The 24,214-nt window shown below is 38.9% G+C and overlaps 1 protein-coding gene and 1 non-coding gene across 2 annotated transcripts in view; both read right to left on the reverse strand.

Moving 5' to 3' along the window:
• Positions 1-24,214, reverse strand: part of LOC110676975 (ras guanine nucleotide exchange factor V) — a 271,444-nt gene that overhangs the window by 172,484 nt on the left and 74,746 nt on the right. The window lies entirely within an intron of this gene.
• Trnaa-ggc lies at positions 18,665-18,736 on the reverse strand. Its single transcript has one exon. It is a non-coding gene; the product is annotated as a tRNA-Ala (tRNA).

The raw sequence follows: 24,214 nt of genomic DNA on the forward strand, positions 1-24,214 counted from the left end.
TCCTCCATAATTCCTCATGGATTTTTTTTCGTAATGTCTTCAGATTTTCTCTGGTATTTCTTTGGAAATCTTTCGGAGTTCCACTAGGAATTATCCTGGAGTTACTTCGAAATATATTTCATCCGGGATATCCTCCAGAGTTCCTCAAGAGTTTCTTCGGGAATTCCCCTAAATGTCCTTCGGTGATTCCTCCAGAGTTACTCCAGGGTTTTATAAGTGCTTCCAGAAATTCTTCCGAAAATCCCCGGATTTTTCTCAGTTTTTCCAGTGCGAATTCTTCCAGAGTTCTTTCAGAAACTCCTCTGTAGTTCTTCAAGCGATTCTTCTAGATTCATCCAGTTATTCTTGGAAAATTCCTCCGGAGCTTCATCGGGAATTCCTTCGAATTTTCTTCTTTGTTTCTCCGTTTCTCCGAAGTTCCTCAAGCAATCTCTCCTTTTTCTTTCAGAAGCGCCTCCGGAATTCTTTCTGGAATTGCTCTGGAGTTTCTCTAAGATTTTGTTTAGAGTTTCTCCAGAAATTCCTACGGAAATTCTTTACAGTTCCTCCGGAAATTCCTTCAGAGCTCCACCGGGAATTATTTTGGATAACCTTCATTTTGTGGAATTTTTCGATAGTACTTTCAAGAATTCCCCCAGGAACTTTTCCAGATTACCCCATGAATCCCTCCAGCAGTTTATCCGGAGTTCCTTCAGCGATTCATCCAGGGTTCCTCTAAGAAATTCTGGGGAGCAGTGATGCATTTTGAACTGAACGCGAGCCAAAAATGAACGGAGCAAGTTCAATTTTTGCACGAGAACGCAGTAAACTTTGAACTCTCGAGCCAGAGCATGCCGCTGCTCTCGAACGGCCCGTTCAGATCGCAAATCATTACAATTGTAATTGAAGCATGAATTTAATGTTTTACCTGGGAAACATTTCTTGAATTGATGATACATTCAATTTTATCATAAATCAATGTGTTTTTTCTTACTTTGAGCACCTTAAAATCAACATTAGCATGGTGAGATGGCGTGAAATGTGTCAAAACAATCTGCGTTCACTTTTCTGCTCTCGAGGGTTCAAATTTTTGAACTGAACAATGAGCAAGCCTACTTGATCCCCCGTTCAATAAACTGAACTGGAACGCGAACTGAACGCGTTCAAATGCATCACTGCTGGGGAGTTCCTCCGGGAATTCCTTCAGAGTTTGTCAAGATTTCCTCCAGCAAATTCTGTGGATGTAATACAACAATTTCTCTAGATTTCACTCTGCGGTTCCTCGGAAGTTCATCCGGAGTTCCACCGGGAATTGCTCCGAAGTTCTTCTATAAATTCTTCCGGAGTTCCTCTACATATACCTTGAGATGTGATCCAGCAATTCTTCAGTAGTACCTTTGGAGCTCCACCGGGAATTCTTTCGGATTTCCTCCATAGTTTTTCCACGAATTTATTCGGACTTCCTCAAGCAATTATCTTGAAGTTCTGGTGTACAAGAACGCTTCAGGAGTTCCTCTAGGAATCACTCCGAAGCTACTCTATTTTTTATTTGGACATTCTCCAGTAATGCTCAAGGGGATTCTCCTCTAGGAATCTTTTGGAAAATCCCCCAAAAAAAATTTCAGGAGTTCTTACATACATTCCTTTAGAAGATCTTCCAAGAATGTCTGAGGATACCGTTCGCAGGAGTTCCTCGATTTTTTTTTTATCGGGAATACATTCAAGAATTCATTAAGACTTCTTTCAAAAATTCCTTAATCCGTCTCCTAAGTCGTAATTCCTCCGGAAAGTATACGATATGTTCCACCAAAAATTCTACTACGCAGAGATTAGTATGTAAGACGCCAAGAATTCCTAAGTCCGCCAGAAATTCCTCCAGGAATCTATACATCTGTTTTGCTAGGAACTCCCTTGTAATTTTCGTGATATGTTCTAATGAGCATTCCTCCAGTGGTTCTTACGTGAATATATACAGAAGTTCTTCCAGGATTCAGCTTGAGTTTCGCTTTTTCCAAGCATCACCAACATGTTTGTTTTTGTTGATCACGCTCGAAATGGATCTAAAAAAATACAACACCGTTGGATGGGCCTAGGATTTGGTCTACTTTTGCTGGTTTAATTAATTTTGACAGGTCCATTTTTGTTGAAAATGTGGATCAAAAAATGGACCGCCGTTGAAGTTGCCCTTAGTTTGGATCAAACCGACACACATTCTTGCCGCCGGCAAGAACATCATAGAGTGTGGAACCGCTGTACAACAGACCATGTGAGGTTCAACACCATCGAAGGATTCAACGAGGTCAACAGTAGAAGTTGGACCCGTTTACCCTGGTCATCGAGGTGACCATTCGAGAATTGCCCGCCGGGTCGATCGGTAGTATCGCAGAACTTTACTGGTCAAAGACGCGACCAGTCGAGGAAATTTCGCCGATCAACGATTTTGGTACAAAGCGCGACATTCTTGCCGCCGGAAAGGATACCAAACGAGAGAGAAGCATCTACCGGTCTACGAGGCTATCGGTAACAGTGAAGCTTTCTGCTGATCTACGAGGGTATCAGTAGAAGCAAACCTCGTTTTCCCTGGTCAACGAGACGTGCAGTAGATACGGCATCTGTGTCGAGATAGTCCAACTAGCCAGTGAGTCGACTGACAGTGAGGAAACCCGGTCGGTCTGCCTCATGAGCTACTACACGCCAAGAGCTGTGACACCCAGCGTGGATGAGATACAGAAACTTATCCATCTACGCGACCAAGTCACTCGCATGGTCACGTACATCATCCGTAACCTAAAGGAAGCGACGGATCCAAGACGAGATTATCTCTGCTAAGAGCGTACGAGAAGAAGCTGGATATGTACTATCCAGAGTATATCAACTTTCATCAGGAGACTCTGGAACGGATTCCAACGAAGCGCTCTGACATGTCCAGGGTGAAAACGCCACATCGCGTTGTGGTGGCTTAAAGTCACATAGAGCCCAAGTACTCTCATACATCCAGCAAGCAACCGCAATTGCTCTGGAATCCCTTGTAAGTTGCCAGTGGAATCGCAAGACAGATTCCAGTCAGAGTCTGCTCAGAGAAAGCTCTCTGGCGAAACCCTAGATCCAGTCGAAGCCATCCACCGTGAGCAAGCTCTTTCTACTTCCAGCGATGTTCATTGATTGCACGCGCCATATACGTAGCCGTAGAACATTATTTTGAAAATCGTTCATTTCATAGGGTGAATACCATTGGTCACCTAGTCTTTGTAGCCTATCTTACTCAGTTTTTTTCTCAGCTTTCTGATGGTGACCTCAGAATTCTAAACGAGCGGGGCGCTAATGGTGAACAAACGGGTTGTCTAACAAAATTCAAGATGACGGCCAAATTCAAAATGGCCGCTAAATTATTTTTTCTTCTCAGATGAAAGCAATACCCTTCCTCTTTACGATGCCTTTAAGTATGCTTTGTATTCCAAGAGAAATATGAGACATATCACGTTAATAAATACCTAATATTTATCAAAAAATGGGCTCATTCGCAAACTGTTTAGCTAGCTGGTGTACGAGCGGTCCACCAATTTGAGAAAACCGAAAGCATCACCCTTCAGTTTTAGCATATACTAGCTATCAGTAACTTAAAATTGGAATTCTAACGATGGGTGCCGATGGCGGTCTGGTTTCAGCGAGAATTGCTCCATGTTGGATTTCAAAATGGCGTCAGTATCCAGGTCTGTCTTGAACCGTTGATCAACTTTTTCGAAAACATGGACCTTCTTTGTATTGAAGTTGACAAAATATTTTATTTCAAAATTAACCGAAACACGTTAGCTACGAGTTTTCAACTTCACAGCTACGTTTATCAAGCAGCTCTTTGAAATTGTCCTACATGGCCTATCTGGGGATACCCGTGCCTAATTTTGGACAAAAGTTCAAGCTTCAAATTCACAACTAAGATGCCCGTTTCACCGGATTAAAATTCATCTCATCCATTTAAAGGGGAATTCAATATCTCCTCGACCGGGGCTGTGCTGTGGACCACACTGCTGCACTGGCACATAGCGAAGCAACACGCTCCGGAACGGGAGGACTTCCCCAACTGCACTAAATTCTAAACTGCACCACAGGCATCATAAACACGTCACGATTTCGTCGTCTTTCACCGGGCGAACGAACCCCGGGAACGAACGCTCCTTTGCACATTGCGCTGCATAGAAACTGCCCTCTATTGTAGTGTGACGACGACGATGCACAGTGGTTGCACGTCATAGAAATGTCCAACAGTTCAAATCTCTGTGGAGCAAATGTGACGCATTCAGGAATAAGTGATCATTGGAGAATCGAAAGTCGAACCCACACACTTTCAGCATAGCTTGGCTTTGTAGCCGCGGACTCTAATCGCTCGGCTAAGAAAGGCCAAACATGTCAAATACGATTCAAAGCCAAATATAAGGCCTATTTTTTAATCAGATCAGTTGTGCTAGATTTGATTGATATTTAGCCTAAAACAATGATTTCGATAAAACAACATCCAGGAATATCGGAAAACTTAAATGTAAAAAAATCGAAATAAACACCAATCGATCTGAAACTTTTTGGAATTAATATTCAATGCTATATAAATCCAGATAAAATATCGGATATTCAATTCGCAAAGTTCATTTTCTTTTAATTTTGGCCATCTTCGGGACCACTGTGTGCCCGACGCTTTCCCAGGTTTTGCATATCGGGCCAACGCTTTGGAGTGCACTCACGTTTTGTGCAACGCAGTGGGGTAGCGAACGGCATAAAACGTTCAGCGCACCATGCGGCGATCCCAAATGAACGCTCCATTTGCAGTATGAATAAGAAAATGCGATAATGGAGTAGCCCAAGCGTGAGGAAGTTTAGTGAAGGAGAAAGGGAAATGATGGAGGGAGGATATTTTTTCCCTGGATAGAACTTTGGCAATTTCAAGCGAGCAGTTTCCCAAATGTGCGCGGAGATGCACCGATAGAATACGAATTTTTGACCAAATCGCAAAGTTTACTTCAGTACTGGCTGCTGCTGCCGATATACGCATTATTGTCCCATGTTTCTATGTACAGTATGGCCCATTAATAATGCAAAAATTGTTTGAACGTGAGTATAGCATCCACAAGCGATATTTTCATTGTTTTTGATAGTGAATGTAATTTCTGATTATTGTTGTATGTTCTGACACAACTTCGTTATCCAGGACAATTTTTGTCATATTTTTCTTACTGTCCTAAATAATGCAATAAAGCAAATAGATTCAAAGGTATTGTCCGCCCAAAGCTAGAAACAGCGTGTGATTGTCGTATACTCTGGTGATAAACTTTCCACCTTCAAAAATCATACTTTATTGTTGAAAATTTTAGTTTGTTTGTTATCAGAGGATGCAGGAGTTCTTAGAGAACGTGTTTTTCATGATCACAATAAAATATTTTGCCAGGGTCGTAGTTTTGAGGGCATTTGCGTCTTATAGGTTTGATATGCCTCTATTTTTTGGTAAGGTTGAAAAAAAAAAAATACGGAGGCCTATAACAGATTTTTGAGGATGAAAATTGTTCCTTCGATTATAGAAAACTTATATCAATACTAGCTCATAGGTTTTGAGCAAAACGGAGCCGCTTATCACACTTACATATGAAGATTCAATCAAAGCTCTCCAAAATGAGCCGTTTTTTTTCGAAAATATGTTTAAGTCTCCAAGTACCCAGTTATGAGCCAATTCTATCATTTGATGCGGGCGTATGCTGGCCTGTGAAGAATCTCACGTCATCGTTGATGTTTTAGAAGCTTTCATCACACAGATATTGAACTCGACGTCCGCATGATAAAATTTGAAGGTATGCTTCCAATTCCTCTCTGGTAAGGTGAAAGTAATAGATAAAAATCTTGCCCAAAGCAAAAAACTGAGTCTAAATAGATTAAAAAATACAAGTAATGAATAATATTTTTGTTTCATTCACATTTTCTATGTAAAAACTACCATAATACATGATATGACGATTTTCGCATTTTTTATGGGCCATACTGTGTACAGCTGATAAATGTGCTGAAAAAATTTATCACAATTTTGCCTCGTATTTGCTAGGTTTGTTATAAATTTAACCCTTTCAGGATGACATTTTTCTACATACATCTTACGTACGGATATGAGCTACTAGAACATGAAATAAAGGTAGATATTGCGGGTACTTCAAATTGTTTTGGAGTTCAAAACTTTCAATCTACTAGATCAATCAAGATTTGAACAAAACAGTCCCTTGCAACGCTTTCATGTACATAATATGATCTATGGTCAGGGGTTGAATTCTGAGAAATTGGGAGACACTTCTGCTATCGGGTGTTTGGGGATTGTTCATCATGCTCGTGAATGAAGGCAAGCTTGTTACAAATTACGAAATATTTCCGATCACGAACCGATACAATATGGAATGTTTTTCTTCGCTTGTTTTGATCGTGATTCAAATCAAGTGTGAACGAATTCTACAATACCTGTCTATGATACATAATACAGTCGCCTCTCCACATCTCGATATCGAAGGGACCATCGAGATAGGGAGAGATCGAGACAAAGAACATTAATTTAATGAACACTAGATTGAAAATCACTCCATTACTAGGAAAATAATGAACAAACAAACTTCATTTCGGGTTTCCAAATTGTTCTGAATCGCTTAAATATGGTCTAGCAACCTTTGATAATGTTCATATCGACATATAGAGAGAAAATTGGGAACAAAGAATCAACAGGATTAGATCGAGATATGGAGATATCGAGATAAGGAGGATATCGAGATATGGAGAGAGAAATCGTATGCAGAATGAAGGGACCGAAGCAATCATTGACATAGGGAGAGATATCGAGATGTAGAACATCGAGATGTGGAGAGTCGACTGTAGAAGTATTTAAGATATTCTAGGCTTACCAAACTACCTTTGAGTTCAAACTATTAAATCTACCAGCCCAACCAAAACATGAAAGATGTCCCATGAAATCAGAACGAGAGCCAGGTTAATGTGGATCAGTTCATAATTAAAGAGAAGGTAAACAATGTAAGATAGGTCATTTTGAAAAGTTACGCGAGAGTTGTATAGTGTTATACGTAGAAATGCATTTAGAGTGAGGATGTACGATTTATATTAGACTGGCCCAGCTCAGTATGGGAGAAAAATAAAGTTGTATGATTCCACGGGGCACCCCCCAGGATTATTTCTTGGGGTTATACGAAGTCTTTCTGAAAAATTCAGCTCATTTGGTCGTTCCATGGGCTGGCGCATTTGAATTGAAGTTAATATGGGATTTTCAGCTCAAACTTATGAGCAACAGCACATCATCTACTGTTTGGTTCAGGAAAATTGATGATTGCGTTCAATTGGACCCAGAATGTCAAAAACACTACTTGATGTAATAGCGAAGAATATTGTAGAAGGTTGTACCATGATCAAAATTAATAAAGTTGGTGTTTTAACCATCTGAAGTTATATCATGCAACACTGCTTGTATTCCTTCAGCATAGCTTGGAGGTAGCCACTAAGCGCATCATAGCCACCTATGACGCTGGGCGAGCTGAGGCACATGTCGCATGCATATAAGTGACTGTACGGGAGTGGTGATCTAAGCCTAACTTTCAACAACTGAAAGAGTAATGAAAATGAGATTAAATCCAGATACAACCTTCTGCAATTATGTTCATTAGGGTATCAACTAGTGTATTTGTCATTCTGGGCTTAGTTGAACGCGAACAATTAGTATACGGAACGAAACAGTGACATAGGATCAATTTTCAATATATTTGAGACGAATATCCTATACAAACTTCAAATCGAATGCGCCAGCTGGTGAAGCAACCAATTGAGTTGAAATTTTGAGAGAGCGTTTTTCCTACCCTAAGGCTCATATCTAAGGGGTGCCCTGTTGAGTTTTATAACTTTTTTGTTTAAGGGCCAGTCTAATTTATATGCATGGAAATTCAACAATGGGACAAAATGACTTGATTTGCTACAAGGATTTGAGTTGATTCGTGGAGTTTTCGAACAAAAGTTAATTCTCATTCTCTAAAACTATACGTAAAAATAAACTGTTTGATCACGAAATGTAAAAATAGAAAAAAGGTAGCATGAGACAATTATGCTTTTAACAGCACTCCTCCAAATTGCAGTCCTTTTTTTCGGCACAAGCACAGTCTGTAAAGCTGACTCAGTGCTAGAAAGTAGTACGCCGCTCCAAAGTGAAGGACTTGAGCACACAAAAAGTGGATGATGATTTTCGTTTCAAGAAGCTCTTTTTCTACTTTGATACTGACGGGCGGCGAGTACAGATTGCAGAGAGAGAGAGAGAGTTGGAGAACAAAATTAGACTTTCATTTCCTTTAATGCATTTATGACGGAAATGATTTCATCTAAAGTCGTTAGAGCAATTGGGCGATGTGAAGCTGTGAGGAGTGAAGCTTTAGCAAATTTAATAATCGTGTGATTTTAATCTCGAGCAAACGGCACACACGTACCTTTAGAATTAGAAACGTCTGTGAGCACCACCGGCGAACGGACACTCTCGCTCTTATGAACCAGTCAAGCGACATTCATCGCACGTTCGATCTACATGCAATCGAGATTTATCGAAAGGCAAAAATTATATGACTGCATTAGCCAGAGCATGACTTCTCTAGTGAAATGGGTAATAGTGAGATATCACCACTCTTACCGTTTACTTTTCAGAAATTTGTACCGTAAAACGGGGTATCTTTGATAATGCGGGTAACATTGATAGTGCGTTACCCACCTCATAATAAACGAAATATCATAATTTCTGTTGATCGGTTAAGCAAAACGAATGCTAAACTAAGGAATATTAGTATGACACTTCATATAAGAGCTGTTTTCATTTGAATTGAGAACATTTGAGGCTTTATATACGAATATTAAAAATTGATACGATTTAAGCATTTTCAAAACGCTTACAAGTAATCTGTTCTACGATCACTGTTTGATGAAGTTTTGAATAGTTGGTCACTTATCTTTGATAGCCTAGTTATCATAGAACTTGAATATGGGCTCAAATCTCTTAGCGAAAAGCATTTTCACAAACTGGGACCATTTTTGTTATCTAAGTCAGAAATTTCCATACAACGTTAAACGCCTAGAGGTATGCAATGCCCTATAAATGTTACGTAATTCATTCAATTTTGTTCGATTTAAACTCTATTATCGTAGTAACCCCAAAACAGAAAACCGACTTTCGATTATGATTCTTTGAAACGGCATGCATAAATATTCAAGTTTTCCTAGAAAAAAAATATTAAAGTTACCCCATTTTACGGTATACCTTTTAGAAATGAAATCAATATATATTTGTAAATACTTATAGCGATGTCAATGATTAATTCTACGGTCCAGAGTGGAATTCGTACCTGCAGAAATAAAATAATAAGGTCACGATTAGTCTCAAATCTTCCAGATTATTTCACTATGAATTTTGCTTAGAAAATACAGTAGCGTAAGTAATGGTGAAATTGATCGTTAGAGTGCAGAGTAAAAAAAGTCTAGTGATAGTAACTTTTGATATGAATACTGTTTCGATTATTTTCATTATAATAAATGTTAATTGTTGAATTTTTGTCCCTTAGCCAGTGAATCAATTGTCACCCAACACGCAGCAACAAAGATATTGTCACCTCCTATTCTTGTTGCAACAATTTTATTCCGCAACATGAGTTTATCATCACTTGAACAGAATATGACAAAGATCGATCACCACGTGCGCAGCGATTTTCTGGGCTTCGCATTGCAATTTTCGAGAACTTTCTCCGTGTTGGTAAACATTGAAACATTATCAAACAGCATCCATAAAACAAATTTAGTTTTGTGTTCAAAATAACTGATTAATCGCGAGTTGAAAAGGTTGCAACAATGTTGCGCTCTATGATTGTTATGACAATTTTGCTTTTGATTGTGTCCTTATCCGCAACAGTTGGGACAAACGGTTGTGAGCGAGCTTGCTTTGTTGTTTGTTTTTTGTCTATTTTGATGATAATTTGATTCACTGCCCTTAGCCAATTTACTGGAACCTTACAAAGGTATACAAACTATATGCTCCATGAAAGCCCAGAAAATTGTGACGTGTTCAAATAGCCCGAAGGTAGGCAAATAGAGGACTTCGATAGAGAGCGTTACAAATGTAACTCTAAGGGAGCGGCTCACAACGGCGTCTGTTCCTCATGTCAGGGGCGGCTGATCGTCGTCCGAGTACCAGAGAAGAACTCTAAGCTTAACTGTGCACTATGGCCCTCCGAACTTTTAGGAGGAATGTTCCTCCGGAAATCTAGGGGGTTGGTGTCAGGCCCTGCAAGCCAGCCGTAAAAACGACCGTTAAAAATCCAGCAACGAATAAATAACGAGAGAATACGAACCGGGACAATCGGCGACGACCACAGCGACGTAAAGGGACTAGCGATTGGAAGCTCGGTACGTGGAACTGTAAATCTAGGAGCACACGCATACGCCGAAGTGCTGAAGGACCGCGGATTCAGCATCGTAGCGCTGCAGGAAGTGCGTTGGAAGGGATCAGTGGTGCGAACATTTAGAGGTAGGTAACCATACCATCTACCAGAGCTGCGGCAACACACATGAGCTGGAAACAACTTCTATAGTGATGAGTGATATGCAGAGGCGTGATCGGGTGGTGGCCTATTAATGAGAGAACGTACAAGTTGAGGATCAAATGCTGGTTCTTCTTCTTCAGCATAATAAACGTGCACAGCCCTCACTCCGGAAGCACTGATCATGATAAAGACGCTTTTTACGCGCAACTCGATAGCGATATAAACACTCAGGTTGGCCAGGAGGAGGAGTTCAGAGCATTGGAAAGTTCAGCGCCTACCGGCTGACGAAAGAAAACAGCTTACGGCTAATTGATTTCGCCGCCTCCAAGAATATGGCCATTCGTAGCACCTACTTTCAGCACAGGCTTCCGTACCGATACTTCTGAAGATCACCACAGCAGACAGAATCACAAATCGACCACGTTCTGATTGATGGACGGCACTTCTCCGACATTATCGACGTCAGGACCTTTCGTGGCGCTAACATCGACTCTGACCACCACCTGGTGATGGTTAAACTGCGCCCAAAACTTTCCTTCGTAACAACTTACGGTACCGGTATGACCTAGAACGGTTTAAGCAACCAGATGTCGCAACTGCGTACGCGCAGCACCTGCATTACCGGAACACGGTGAGCTGGATGAAGCCCCTCTTGAGGACTGATGGAGTACAGTAGAAGCATATATCAACGATGGAACTGAGAGCGACCTCGGGTACGTGTGACGGGGTCGACGAGGAATGTAGGCAGATTCTGGAGGATGAGAATGCAGCGCGGACGGTCAAGGGACCCGGCAGAATGTGGAACGTTATAGACGGAAACGGCAATAGCAGACCCGCCTCTTTCGGGAGAAAAAAACGCCGCCTGAAGGAGACGGTTTGCGAGGAGATGGAACAGCTGCGCTGGTCTCAAGACACCTCAACGCATCCCGCAATGGCTTCGTGCCGCATTTTGACGGACGAACGTGAGGTGATCGAAAGGTGAAATCAGCACTTCGACGAACACCAGAATGGCGCTGAGAGCGTAGGCAATGAAGGTCGTGACAATGGAGGAAATGCCTTCGTCAGTACTGCGGGAGATGGAAACCAACCAGCCCCCATTTTGAGGAAGGTTAAGGATGTCACCAGCTCAAGAACAATAAAGTTGCTGGTAAGAATAGTATCGGAGCTGAACTCATAAAGATGGGCCTGGAGAGGCTGGCCATTTGTCTGCACCGGCTGATAGGCACAATCTAGGAAAAAGAACAGCTACCGAAAGTGTGGAAGGAAGGAAGGGGTGCCCGATCTACAACAATTGTGAATTAGATTGTGACAATTTTCGAGCGATCACCATTCTTTATGCGGCCTACAAAGTATTATCCTAGATCATCTTCCGTCTTCTGTAACCTGTAGATAACGAGTTCGTGGGAAATTATCGAGCCGGCTTCGTTGACGACTGATCGACAATGGCCCAGATCTTTACTGTACGGCAAATCTTTCGAAAATGTCGTGCAAACCAGGCCCCAACGCATCACCTTTTCATCGGTTTCGAGGGGGCAAAATTGCGTGAAGATTTCGGGCAAATATTCCAGTTCGTTTGGATCCCGCCGGGGATTACTACAGGGTTATGGACTTTAGAGCCTTTCGTTTAATATTTCACCAGAAGGTGTTATGCGGAGAGCCGTCAATTAGTTTGCTTCGCGGATGATATGGACATTGTTGGCCGAATATTTGAGAAGGTGACAGACCTGTACTCCCGCGTGAAACACAAGGCATTGAAAGTTGGACTGGTGATGAATGCGTTCAAGACAAAATACATGCGACAGGGCTCGCTTAGGTAGCAGTGTTACGATAGAGGGGGATACGTTTGAGGTGGTCGATGAGTTCGTCTACCTTGTATCCCTACTGACGGCTGATAATAACGTTATTAGACGCTTATAAGACTGGTAGTCCTCTACGGGCATGAAACGTTAACGATGCTCAGGGAGGCCCTGCAAGCACTTGGAGTCTTCGAACGCCGGGTGCTTAGGACGATCTTCGGTGGCGTGCAGAAGAACGGTGTGTACCGGTGAAGGATGAACCACGAGCTCGCCCAACTCTACGGCGAACCTATTATCCAGAAGGTGGCCAAAGTTGGAAGGATACTATGGGCAAGACAAGTTGCACGAATGCCGGAGAGAAATTAATTGGTAAACATTTATCAAGTGAAACAGATTCCACAAATAAAGATTCGTCAACTTTAAGAATGAATTTGCTTAATTTAGCGTTTTAGAATAATTAATCCCCTTTCAGTATCTAGAACAGTAAACATCACTACCTGCAGGGCTGGTAGCAAGTCACTTTTTAGTGACTTGGTCACTTTTTTCGACCTGGTCACTAAAAAGTTACTATTTTCAACAAAAAGTCACTAAAGTAACTTTTTTCACGAAAATGGTCACTAAAGTCACTTTTTTTGTGATCTGATGAGTATGAAATTAAACGCAATGTTACCTTTCCAAACATCATCAAAACTCCTCCGGAAAATAAGTCAGAGATGGTTAGAAATAACAACCAAAAAATTCAAAGAGTTTGTCAGAAACTCGTACAGAACTTCTAAAGCGAGTACTATTAATAATTTAAGAAATTGTATTTGAAATTCCAACAAATAAACTATACATTTATCCATAAATCAACTCTTGACACTGTTTTTCATACGGCTTTGATAAACTATTTCTATACATAAACACGTCTCTTTAATGAATGCTTGAACGTTGTTGAACAATAATAATTAATTACTAGTGATATCAGTGGCTATTCCAAATAATCAAATCCACATGTTCATACAATAACAAATTAGCGTTTACTGTTTGTTTTATAATCTAAATATGCAAAATTAGTCATTTTCAGGGTCGTAGTTCAGATAAAACGTGTAATTACGAGCCGCCACTGAGTGATATAATTGTTTTCAAAACCTAATTCATTTATTCAAACGATCAGTTAAAATATAGATATTTTAATATGAATGGAATAATTTTCTAATTCGGTTTATCTCAAATTCGTCAATAATCAGTTGCGTTTTAGAGTTAAGGCCCGAACGCATTGATAGCGGAATGGCAACGGAATGCGTAACCGGTTCACCAGCATGAACTATAACATGCTTGTCGACTCAGTGTCAGTTCACTTTCATTCGTTGACAACTCAGTCGAGATGGTGGATCCATGCTGGCGAACCGGTTACGCTTTCCGTTGCCGTTCCGCTATCATTGCGTTTGGGCCTTTACTGTTGTTTATTTGGAAGAAATGGTTTAATTTTACAGAATTTTTGCCACGAATTAAGCTTTTGAACTTTGAATTCTATCAGGATTTTTTTCAGACTTGTTTGAAATTCATTCACGATTGTCGCCAAAATTTTGTCTACAACTAAAAATTTTCCCTCGAATTATTCCACAGATTTGATAAGAAATGCTTCAAGTAATTAGTTTTGCATCTCTACTTCAAAATCTTCAATGATTTTTTGCCAGTAAGGTTGCTAATGAACAGGAATTTTGCTAAAAATTGTATCCGGAGTTTGTTTACTCCATATTTGTAACATTCGACCAAAGTAGGCATTAGAGTGATGCAAATTTTGAAATATTTGCTCCCCTATGCTTAAACGATTTTAATTATGGTAAATAGCATCCTTCCAAAGTTTGAAGTGATTCGGAAGAAATTTGACTGAGCACACGCCATTTGAAGTTTATATGGAGATTACTATGGGAAACGACAATCTTTTTTGTTCAGCCCTCTATCTTTTCGTCATAATATTTAATAGAAAAGTGAACAAATTCTTCTAATGTGAAATCCTCCCAGCTACAACTTTGCCGAAGACCATTTTTGATTGGACCTCAGGATAATTTGTTATTCATCATGATAAAGTTGGTTTGCATGTAGCATGCTTCACCAACTGTTCGGCAGGCAACAGTGGTGCTCCTGGCGAGAAGAATAGATCAAAGTAATCCAGGCTACTATGTTCTACAGCAAAAAAAAAACAGTGTTGCTCTGAAAGTAATTGAATGATCATCTCAGCATGATTTAGACTTTGTTATCAAAAATAACAAATTATCCTTACGTCTCATCGTAATGTGGTCTTCGTCAAAGTTGTAGCTGGGAAGTTTTCACATGAGATGAGTGTGTTCACTTTTCCATAGATTATCATGACGAGCAGTTAGAGGACTGAACACAAAAGGTGCACAACCAAATTTCTTCCGAATCACTTCATATGGGTGATCATTTTCATCATAATTGACATCGTTTAAGCATAGGAGAGCAAAAACTTCAAAATTTTCATCAGTCTAGTAGGCATTGAGTAGATGGAAAACCATACATTTTATGGCAGTATGAGAAGAAACTAAAATTTCTAAAAATTACCAGAGACTCAAAAGTGCATATTGGATGATATTGCATACAGCACATACCCAATATTGGGTGAATAGTCAGAAAATAATATTGATAGGAGTTTCTTTTCTACTACATTACGAGCCTCATGATTATTATCAATGTGACGGTTATGCTGCTACATGTAGCAATGTGACAAAACAACTTTTAAATTTTCTAGAACATGCTCACAGATAACAGTAAGTTGACTGAAACTGTTTATCATTTGATGACTCTCCACTAGAGTGTTCATTTCCCGGCCATTTTGTTCGTCCCGGGGTTCGGGACAAAAATCTTGCTTCAGACATTTCAAAACTCATCAAAACTTTAGAACAAAAGAAACAATTAAAGATAATTGAAGGTATTGTAGAATATCATGCTAAAAGTTAATAACTGAAAAGTATTGATCGAAGTTTAGATATACTTTCAAATTAGCTTTCTCAGTATTTGCTTACAAAAATGATGAAGAGAAAAGCATTAAAGCTAAGTAGCAAAACCAAGCGGTTTTCTTTGTTTCGCAATCGTGAGATGAATTAGCCACAATCATCGATGCCCAGTACAAATTTCAATGATGGTCTACTTTGCCTTAAAACTTTGCAACTAGACAAATAAAAATATGTGTTTCTTACTTGGTACATCGGTCTTATCTTGAAAATAATTACTCTTTTCAATGATGGTTTTCTATTTTATCTAATAAGAAAAATGTCATTGTTTTTTATTGAAGTTTAGTGGTTTTCATCAAATTCTACATACATTTCGGGAAACCCGAGATTCTCGGGGTGTCAGAACTACTATCCCGGGAAACGGAAAATCCCGAATTTTGTTAAATCCCTGAAGTTTTTGTCCCGGTATGAACACTCTACTCTCCACGGTATTAACACGAAAGGGGTATCAAGTTTCTAACATATTCTGAATCTACTCTAAAAGTTTCACAATTTCCCGTGGCCTGTAACGTCGACGAATTGAAATCTTTTCGAATCATTTATCATATACCTTTTAGAAGTGCAATAAAATTGTGTCATACTTAGAAAAATGTGCTCTTTCGATCAAGTTACAAAAAACTGTGATTTTTGTCAACCCAATTGTCAAAAATGACGAATGTGATAAATATGCAGTTATGGGCAGTAGATTGGTTTATATACACATAGAACGTAATTTATTTCTAGCCATTTTTATGACCAATACTTGTAGATTTTAAGTCACTTTTTGGTCACTATTTGGTCACTTTTTGGTCACTATTTTGATCATTTTGGTCACTAAAGTCACTATTATTTTGCTGTCTAACTGCTACCAGCCCTGCTACCTCTAACACGCCTGACTTGGCACGCCGAAAATGCACCCCTAGCCGTCATCCGACATGGGATTCGTCTTTCGATCATTGCTAGTAGGCACCAATTGCATTGTCGCTGCTAACTCCACGAGAACCACATCAGTCGGCCAACCATCCATTGAATAACTAACAAGATGCAAAAACTTGGCAACCAGTTCGTGGAAATCCCGATGGCTAGAGGTAGGAGTCAGCTACACACGTTCAACATTCTACCTCTACAGCCAGTCTTAGAGCTTGCACCCGTGTAATCCTTCTTTTCGCGGGAAGAGCTCCACTTTTTGCCTCGGATGCTGCTCCTGGTTACATTGCATACCTACACTTGTGGAATTTCACTGCCTCGATCGGAGTTCCCGATGAGTGGATTTTGATTGAATTATAACACATCTTGTTATTCGGTATGTACGTTTTTTTTTGACAAAATGTGTTACAAATGTGTCTGACTAGTAGTAACATTGTGATTAAAACTGATTTTGTTTCAATTGTGATATAAATTGCACCACCACTCAGAATGCTTATAACGAAAATAAAACCAACTTTGGTGTTTGTGACAAATTACAAATGTTGATATAACCGTGATACAATTTTATTGCAATCCACCGATCGGGTTGGCATAGGACCTATAACGTGTGCTGAGAGAGCTTGCCAGCGAGTGGCCCAAAGGTGAAAGCACCCGGGCGAAACCGCGGTTGCAGCGTGGTTAGCCGTGACTGCAGAATTTCATGCAATGTGGTTTCATTTTCCGGTGGGTACCGGTTTCTGGAGTGGATTAGTGGTGATAAGAGGCAGCTTCGATGTTTAAGGCCTGTTACGCTGGTTTGGAGTGTTTGAGCCGGGTGTTGGGAAATGCTGATATTTTTAATTTGATATTCAATCCAACTGATGCGGAAGCGTTGAACGATACTTTTACTGATTTTGTTAGAAATTGCTCTTAAATAAATAAAAAAAAATAAATAAAAAAAAATAAAATCCAAAAAATTAACAGTTTTTAACTCTTAATCTTTTTATTAGTAAATCAAAACACATTCGTCCATACACCAATATGCTGAGCATGAGCATGAGCATAGATGACCGTACAAATCGTAGTTGCTACTCCGTGATTGACCAGAACAATCGAAGTTGCACAGGGAATTAATGAATGGGGCTTGAGATAAGCTTACCTTTCTCAATGTGCACAAATCGAGAGCTCAAAATTTATAAGTCAATAACGGCGCCAGCCTCGTCCTTACGGTCATCGGGGAAGGGAAGGAATGTTAGTCTGACTACCGTTGTTACTAGAGACCGAGATCACCTCTGCATCTCCACGGTTGTCATGGAAAGGATATTGGGTTAGTGGGATAAGGTAGAGATCTGGGAGTCCCCAATGTTTGGCGATGCGATCCATGATATAATCACGCCTAACCGGAATCGCGATATTATTCGATACTCGCATGTACGCCAAACAAGTGTTCATCACTCGCCCCCGCAAGAGCAAGCGGCGCGATCAATAGATCAAACACTACCAACGATCCGAGGCGCTTTTTCATTTCGCCACTCGACCTAAGCTCGACATGTTTGATTCTGCCCTCGCCACCCGCCCCCGCAGGAGCAAGCATCAAGGTCGAAAGATCAAACAGATCTCAAAATGATTGTTTCGACAATTTCGAAGAATAATTTAAAAGAATGTTTGTAAGCATGTTCAGGTGGAAACTAAGGCAAAATGTGTTAATTTTCGAATGCAAAGTAAAGTTGAGAATAAAACAAGAATATTGCGATGAAAAAATGTTTTGATTAGAAATTTTATATGGGACGCTTGAGCTTTCATGGGCAGTATACATCTGATATGACAAACATTCTTAAAATTGTCTTCTTAATAACCACAATAAGCCAACACTTAAATTGAAAATTTTCGTACACCTTCCCCTCATCCGTCACGCTTTTTAGAAGAATATCAACTTTTTGTATGAGCCGGAATGCTTGAGCCTATTCTCCCGCTCCCTCTAGCTAGAGCGTTACGTAATTTTTATACGGTGCCTAAATATGGGTGGCTAGAATATATCAACTTTGGATCGCTTTTATGGGAGGCCCAGGAAGGGGATCACAAATCAAGATTGATTTTTCTATACGATAATGCTTTTAAGATAACTTAGAGACTAATAAATTGAAACCAACTTTAAAAATCACAATATTTTTCGGAGGTGATAGAATAACTTACGGATTCGGCACTATTCGACTAATATCGACAATCAAAATTGAAACACCAATTTTACAGTATTTTTCTTTTAAAATGTACCAATGAAAACATTCAGATGATATATTGACACATACCTATATTGAAATGTTCGATAATCCAATCTGCATGGTTATTGAATTAATTAACTTATTACGTGTGGAAAAAATGGATAAATTATGAAAAAATCCACGTGCTCGACTGGGATTCGAACCCAGGACTCTTGTATGCCAGACGAGCGCTTTACCAACTAAGCTACCGAGCCACTTGAATTCGAAACTTCCCGACCAACCAGTCCTCCGATTTCTTTATAGATCTTTGTCCAACGATGACGACTGCCAACGATTCGAAACGAATCGGTATCGATCGCTATCGAAACTCGCTGACTGGTTGACCGGGTTGTAACCACCAAGTGGCTCGGTAGCTTAATTGGTAAAACGCTCGTCTAGCATACAAGAGTCCTGGGTTCGAATCCCAGCCGAACACGTGGATTTTTTCATAATTTTACCCATAATTCATCCATCTTTACCACGCGTAACGAGTTAATTAATTTAACTCAGATGATGCTTTGTTCTGTCAACTTCTGGCTGATGAGATTTCCGAGACTTAACAAACAATTTCGCCAGCGGGTGCAGAAAAACTTGGGCATTTCCATGATTCATTTTGGCATGGGGGTTTTTTTCTCGGTCGAATTGTCTGAAACTTTGGAATAAGAAGCACTTCAATGAGAATTATATTAAAGCCAATTAGCTTTATAAAAACCCACTGCCGAGGTGAATCAAAAGTGCCAAGAATTGGATCCGACTCCTAGATGTCATCAATTCAAATGAATACGCCTCAAAATGCGGCTGAAAGCTGCCGAAAAAGGAAGGCTGCCGACAAAAGTCACGCTGACATAAGATGTACGACGCGTTGTAAAAATGTTTCCAAAAAGCTTTGAACAAGTCCTTCTTATGTCCGAGAAAATAACGTAAAGGCGCTGTATTGGCTTGGACTGTCGATTTCTTGGAGTAATAGGAAGGCTTTTTCAAAGACCATTCATGGATTACGCCAGGAATTTGAAACGGTCTTTTCAGGGCGGGATTGTCCCGAGAAATTGTATTGGGGAGTATTGAGTAAACCATTTTGATTTTTTGCTTAAAAGTACTACATCGATTTTCTAACAAATTATGCAATGTATTATATCTATATTAATTATTTTTGATGTTTTCCTACTTCTTAAGAGTAATATGTGTTATTTTGATTCCGTTGCCTTCCGGTATCCGGTTCGTGTTGTGCGAGTGCGAAAATATATTTGTGTTCAGTCGAAGATGGATTGCCAACTGGTGAGCTCGTTTCATGCTTATGATAACACTTTTTATCGTGGTAACGTTACGTGTATGTAATTTCCAAACAAATTGAGGATGGTTCATCACTACAAGTGTCGACATAGACCTTTATTTCTGTTACATTCTTCTTCTTCTTCTTGGCATTACGTCCTCACAGGGACAAAGCCTGCTTCTCAGCTTAGTGTTCAATGAGCAATTCCACAGTTGTTAACTGAGAGCTTTCTTTGCCAAAGTTGCCATTTTCGCATTCGTATATCGTGTGGCAGGTACGATGATACTTTATGCCCAGGGAAGTCAAGGAAATTTCCATTACGAAAAGATCCTGGACCGACCGGGAATTGAACCCAGACACCTTCAGCATGGCTTTGCTTTGTAGCCGCGGACTCTAACCACTCGGCTAAGGAAGGCCCCCTTACCGTGATTCTGTTACATAGACATTTAATATACACATACTTTTTTATTTCATCAATACTTAAAAATACCCTTTGAATTGTTCGACATTTCTTTTATTCTTCTACCAATATCTTTCCACCGCGGGACGAAAACCAAGTTTTAAGTAAGAGAGACTCGCTGACACCGGCCCACTATTTACACTTCGTTTCCCAAAATGTTTCAAATTATGCTCATTTGAAAGCTCTTGATGAGCAAATAAAGAAACTGCATTCGGTTGGTCAAATTGTAGAGCCCCTCGATCGTTATAATTAAAACAGATTCGAATTTTGAGAATCCCTCGATTTTTGATAATTCTTGACTCATGTCAGCAACGAAAGAATATTTTACCTAGTAGGTCAAACACAAATTATTCCACTGGATTGTGGTGCCGTTCATAAACTTCAAAACCCATTCTCAGTGTACGTCGCAGAATTAGCGGCTATACATTGTGCATTAGAGCGAATTGTCTCTCTTCCCTCTGATCGATATTACATTTAACGTATAGCCTCAGCTCTATTGAGGCTATACGTTCAATGAGGCCGGTGAAGCACTCTTCATATTTCTTTTGCAAGTTACGATCTTCATTGAATGCTTCATCGAATCACACCTTCACTTTGGATTGGGTTTCTTCACATTACTCGATTCCGAGCAATGAGAAAGTAGACTCATTCGCCAAAGGGGTGCCTTGGAAGGCTATATTTAAAACCTACCCAAAAACCGCTAAGCGCTGGAAAGTCCAACACGAAATTGACTTTAGTAAACTAAATTACCTTTTTGAGTGTAAACTGATATGAAATTCCACAAGTCGCGAATATTGGAAGCACCGACAACTAACGAATCACTTTAATGTAAAACGTTTTAACCAAAAGTCACTAATAGAAATTAAATTAAATTTGACCTCAATTTGCGAAACTTCTGGAAACCAGCCGATTTGGAAGCGAAATGACCGAGTCTCAGTTTTACAACAGACAAGAAACCTACTTACATAAAGAGCCTATTCTTTCATCTTTTTGCGCCCAAATTAAATTTGAAATGGCTAGAGTTCGCGCCTTCGGTAAACGAACAAGCTTAACGAATTAATACAAAGGTTTTCACATCACTACACATATCCCATTCAAGTGATTGTGCCTAAAAAGATAAAAACGTCAAAAGTTCACAAACTTTTCACTATATTTTTTTAAGAAAAAACGTTATACGTAACAACCCGTTCAAATATTAGTTTTATATTATTGGCTCGAATTGGTCATCGGTGTTGAGATGATTGTACCCCGTTTGGCATAAAGTCGTTTGGCATAAGGTCGTTTGGCATAAAGCCGTTTGGCATAAAGTCGTTTGGCATAATGGTCGTTTGGCATAATGGCCGTTTGGCATAATGGTCATTTGGCATAATGGCCGATTGGCATAATGATTGACTTGAAATAAATATCGGCATTTTAGCTTTTACCGAGATCAACACCACCGAGCCCACAGCAAAAAATGTTGGTAGGTTCTAAACAAGCGTGGTGTTCGTTCAGAGATTATCCGAGCTAAGAATTTCAAAAATTGTTGTGACATTATATAGCATTACTAAATAAAACTCGTGACGGGTCTCTACATCTCAGAACATAGAGTACCGTAATTTCGGGTGAAATTGATCACTTTTCACTGTTTTCCTTGTCTGTTTTCTATGATGTTGCTAATTCCAAACAACTTAATGCAAGAAAACAAGTACGACAGTGAGCCTCATTGGTTTATATACTCAAATTTTCATACAGTTGTGATTTTAGTGCTGAAAATCGTCTCTAAAATAACAAATCAATGAATTCCATTTCGGGGTGAAATTGATCACCTGTCAAAACAATTATTGTTAGTTTTGAAAACAATTTTGTTTATTTAATTTGGGCCTCCTGAATCCAAAAATGCTTGCAAAATTCTTAACAATGCAAAGTTAATGGAAATAATAAACAATTAATTTTCAACAATTCCGCAGAAAACGCCTAAATGTAGGCAATTTCCGAAGGAATCTTCTGATATCTATAACAAATTCAATTATTACAACAAAATGAACAAATTGGTACCAATTTTGATGATAAAATTCGTTTTGGGGATATATTTCAAGCATCCTTACAAATTTTCAGGTTGACACCATGTCCAAATCCTTGTTTAAAACTATAAGTTTATTGATGTCTACCAATACCACACAGAACACAAGTATAGAATTTTCTATTATTTTCATAGAAATAAACATTCATTAACACAAAAAGCTTCATAACATGCAATTCGATAATAGTTAAGACAAACAACGTTCATTTACATAGGATGCATTGATTTCTGTGCTCTATTAGAGGGAAATAAAATCGTGTGACACAGTGATCAATTTCACCCTACTGATCAATTTCACCCGAATTTACGGTACCTTTGAGCTTGTTGCGATATACATATTTGAAAACAGTAAATTGGCAAGGAAAGTTCACAGTTATTCATCAAGGAAACGCTCATAGAATATTTCGCTGCATATCAAGCTCTGTCCCAGTTTGGACGTAACACTCGCTGAAAATTACTTGATAAAGGAATTTTTTTATGCGAAATATCAAAAGCTGTAATCAAAAAATCTATTAATGCGACTTAATGCAAAATAGCCTTTATACGAGAGCAGATTATTTTTCGTTTAAAATGTTTCAGACTAACGCAAAAAAAAAAAAATCTTTTCACAGCACAGCTCAAATGAACAACACATCTTTAAAAGAAAATATTTGTGGCAAAACTTTTCAACGGTTCAATATAAATTCTAATTTTGGAAGTGTACATCAAAAACACCGTCTATTATCGAGAAAAGGGAAAATTTCGTGATTGAAATGATATATTTTCCAGCATATCTCGTAAGGAGATCACGCGTTTGCACAAAAAAAAAAAAAAAAATATATATATATATATATATATATATATATATATATATATATATATATATATATATATATATATATATATATATTGCATATTGGCAGGTTCTGAAATAATTATAATTCTAACAACACATCTGGCAAGAATTGATAATAAAAATGGTTCACAATTAACTTTACTAAATAATAAAATTTATAACAGTATAAACATAAAGAACAGCCGATTTTTAAAAGAAGGCAAAATTTACAAGAATTGACGCCAAAAATTATTGCGGCAATGACTAGTTCCCCCGAAAAGTGGTGACGAGAAAAAACGATAAACAGTCAAAAGAAGGAAGTATTCTGTCATTCTCGGCTATACACATGTTGGCAAAAATGCTGAAGACGGTAAAACTCAAAAGAACCGCCAATTAAATAAAGAAGGGTGCATATTAGATGGTCAGTTCGTTAACCGCCCCTGAAATGTATATAGTTACGACAATTATGGGTGCTAAAAATGTTCCGGGGGAGTGGGCTAGTCGAGGAAACGGGATATTCGGGAAATGGCATTCGGGGAAACGACATTCGGGGAAAAGTAGCACAACCCATCAAAGTAACTGCAGTAATCGATTTCTCTTTTCGCTGATAATTTAAGCAGATCAATGATATCGATTGCCGCCCTTTTGTCAGTTCTATACAAAAATACTTCAAAATATAGCTCCAAAGAACAGCCTATGCATAAAAGAAGGAGAAATTTATTGAAATTTAAAATCAACACTTTTCATACCTATAATAATTATTACATCATATTTAGGAAAAAAAAAATAGAACAATTAATAGAAGGGTAAATTTGTGCTAAATATATAAAAATCTTCAGTGCAAAAATTTATTCCAATGGCGAAACTCAAAAGAAGAATTAATATATGAAAGAAGGGTAATTTCTGGATAAATAATAAAATACTATTGGCAATAATTTTCCTAATATGCTTAAATTTATTCAAGAGCGAATGATTGTTGAATAAAGTGTCATTTTGTATCAATTGACTCCAAAACAAGCCTTGTATCATCAGAAAGATTCAATAGAAACGTAAAAAAGAAAATTGAGGAATTCTTGGTTTCAGACTC

Source organism: Aedes aegypti, chromosome 1, assembly GCF_002204515.2.
Source record: "Aedes aegypti strain LVP_AGWG chromosome 1, AaegL5.0 Primary Assembly, whole genome shotgun sequence".
NCBI classification, from domain to species: Eukaryota; Metazoa; Arthropoda; class Insecta; order Diptera; family Culicidae; genus Aedes; species Aedes aegypti.